The 3245-nt window shown below is 40.9% G+C and overlaps 1 pseudogene; it reads right to left on the bottom strand.

Annotated features, from left to right (window-relative positions):
• Window positions 1-1732: 1732 nt before the first annotated feature.
• On the bottom strand, window positions 1733-2798 carry LOC127526056 (E3 ubiquitin-protein ligase TRIM39-like; annotated as a pseudogene).
• Window positions 2799-3245: the final 447 nt, after the last annotated feature.

The following is a 3245-nucleotide window of genomic DNA, read 5'->3' as shown; positions in this document are numbered from 1 at the left end:
ATTATGATAAACGTTATCTCCAATTCCAACAGGGACTCTTTAGTCACCTCAACAACTCATCTGAAGTGTGTGAGTGAAGTGCACAGCTGTAGTTAAAATTTAAATGTGTTTACAATAATTAGATTATTTATGAATGAAGGCGGTCTCTAAGAATAAGAACTGAAATAAAGAAAATATTTTGAAAAACAGACAGCGTCACACAGATCAGATTATTAAATGAATAAATCTGTGCAAATGGCGCCCTTGTGTGGAAGAGAACAGAATTAACTGAAGTTTTATAAATCAGCCATTATGTGTGTGGATTTCTTCAGGCAGCTTTTTAACATTAAGGTCACATATATCCGATTGTTTAATACTTTACAAATAAAAAGGTATTTGTTTGTATCCCTAAAAACACACTTCCTTGAAATTGCTTTTATTTTAAAAATCAAGTAGTTTAGGTTGAGACATAAGTTTAGCAACAAGTGCATGAAGTTCCACCTAACTGGCATATTTGAGTAGGCATCCTCAAAATCACACCTTGGCCTTGTCCCCTGTCACAATTTGTTCTGCTGCTCCTCATTTTCTTTGTCATATTTTTTACTTTCTGGATGTAATAATTCAATATACAGTAACTGTTTTATTCATTCATGCTGAATCTGACAGCTTCTTCTTCTAAAATATTCCTCCAATATTCTCCAGATCTCCTCATCGCATTGCAAACAAAGGAAAGGAGAAGATGGGCAAATATTCAAGTTCAAGTTTACTGACAAGTGTGCAGATTACAGGAAACTCTGACTTGTCTGCTTGACAAACATGGAATATCACGTTTACAGTTTCAATAACATGTAAGAAAGACAAAAATACAAACAGTAAGACTCCTGTTTATGTGTGGTGTTGTGTGTAAACGAGAGCAGTGACTGTGATTAGTGACAGGCAGAACATGAAGTTCACGCTGATGACACGAGTTTATCTACAACTCCAAAGTCACTCAGCAAATCTTTCATGCTGCAGGCCGACGTGTATTTGTAGAGACTTCTGTTCAACAAATTTAACTTTATTATTATTATTGTTGTTGTTATTATTATTATTATCATTATTAAGCCCACAACTGGCCCAGTGCCTCACAGCTCCTAATTTCAATTCCCAGCATGCTCAGCGTCTCTGTAGAGTTAACATGTTCTCCTGGTGTCAACACTGTGAACTGGTAACACCAGACAAACACATTTGCAGCTCTGTCACTGACTCTATTTGAGTACATTTATAAGTTACAAAGTTACATTTTTGAGTCTCACATACGCTTTCAAACTCAAATGCACAATCAATAAACAGATTCAGACGATGACTGGATTAATATATTTGGGTTCATTTTTACTTACACTTCAGGCCGGTATTTATGCACAGTTCTGTATTTTGTTGTCAATTTTATTCAATCTGATTTCTGTGAAGTCATCCATTTTTTAATTCTGTTTCTGCAGTTCTTTTTGTCACATCTAGAACTCTGTTCATGAATTAAACTTATTATTATCTTTTCTGTAACACACTCAGACTGTAGCACTGCAGCAGACCACCTGTGTGTGTCACTGAAATGATGCCGAGTCTGTTGGAGTTTCAGGACTGTGAGGTGGACCCTCAGAGAAGTTCATAAGAAGCCATTTTATTACAGAGGACAGCACCGTGTCACCCCACTGATGTCGATGATTTATTTTTGCGTCTTTCATCAGAGTTTGTCTCGTTTTTTTAATTCCTGCCTTTCTTTATTTTCAATTAATGCCCCTTTCTGTTTTATTTAATTTCATCACAAACTCATCTCAGTGTTGATGAACTTTTCAGCAGACTTACAGTGTTGTGTATTTGAGCCCACGTTTAACAATAGAAGTATATAACGCTAGATATGAATTCATGTTTGTCTGATTGGTGGTCTCGTAGTAGCGCAGTGATTGGTGGTCCGGCCTTCAGCTCCAGTGTTGTTGGTTGGTTCTTATCCATGTTTCCCCCCTACATTTGCTCAGCCCCCTGAGACCCTGAATTAGATAAGCGAGTTACCAAATGGATGGTGGGCTGGATATTCAGGGTCTCGTATTTCTTCTGCTCAGCTCACACTCTTCATGTCCTCTCAGTCTTTTAATGTCACAAAGTGGGCACCTCAGGGGGGCTTTGAGTTCGGTGGTCTGAATGTTAAATAAAGTCTCCATCAGCTTTGTGCTGCTCTGACCTGACACAGAGATGGACAGACAACATTAATACAGAGGGGTCAGTGTGTGCGCAGTGGGCGGATGACCAGAGGGGCCGAAAATTTACCATCGTGATTAAGTTCAGGACTGAAGAACAGATAGAGGGGCTCAGTGAAGGAGTCTGTGAAGGTGTACAGGTCAGTGTGGGACTGGGCATTGTAAAAGGAGACCCGACCTTCATCATAGTCCAGAAAGACCCCCACTGTCTGTGGCTTCACTCTAAGGGGCAGAAGGACAGAACTGTAATCATGAGCCTTGTACTCTTTCTCATTACTCAGCCGCACAGTCCTCTATCCATCATATGGGCTCAGTGTAATCCCCCTTCCTGTTGACCGACTCTCTGACGACTCCTAAATCCCACGCAGTCTTCCCCCCGACCTCCACCTCCCAGTAGTGTCTCCCTGAGGTGAATCCTTCTCTGGCCAGGACACAAGGGCAGCAGTCAAACCTCTTTGGATTGTCCGTCACTCTCTGTCATGTGTCTCCACATCTCACTTCTTTCCCATCTTCAGACACAATGAGCTGTGGATGTGCAGTCTCAGGGTCAAAAGTGACATCAGCTGAGGAGAAGAAAGGAGACAAAAAGAAAAGAGGAAAACGTCAGGAAATCAGGGGACTTGAGGAAGACAACAACACATTTACACTCCTTGAAGGACCTGAACATTAAAAAGACAAAGATGGCAAACAGCAAGTGTTCAGTTCTCATGTTTTATTTTTTTATTATTTACAAACCAAAGCCCACTGAGCCCCTAATATGTCCCTTTGTGTCACTGCTCTGCCCCCCGTGTGTAGTCACACCTCTGACCTCCTCCACTCTGCCTGTCTGCCATTTTTCCTTCATTTAAACCTAAAGAGCCTGATCACCACACTGTGAACTCAACAGCACAAGAACGGCGACATTTTAATAAAAGCCGAATCACACAGTGAGGATTTGTTAAAGACACAAGCAAGAAGACCATCGGTGAGGCCTGTCACTCATTCATAGAATGGCCAGAAGCTCTCAGGCTTGTCGTCACTAACCTGAGGGTCTCA

Source organism: Erpetoichthys calabaricus, chromosome 16 (genome assembly GCF_900747795.2).
Source record: "Erpetoichthys calabaricus chromosome 16, fErpCal1.3, whole genome shotgun sequence".
Classification (NCBI taxonomy): Eukaryota; Metazoa; Chordata; class Cladistia; order Polypteriformes; family Polypteridae; genus Erpetoichthys; species Erpetoichthys calabaricus.
The sequence above is the reverse complement of the archived record's forward strand: the minus strand, read 5'-3'. Positions and strand labels throughout refer to the sequence as shown.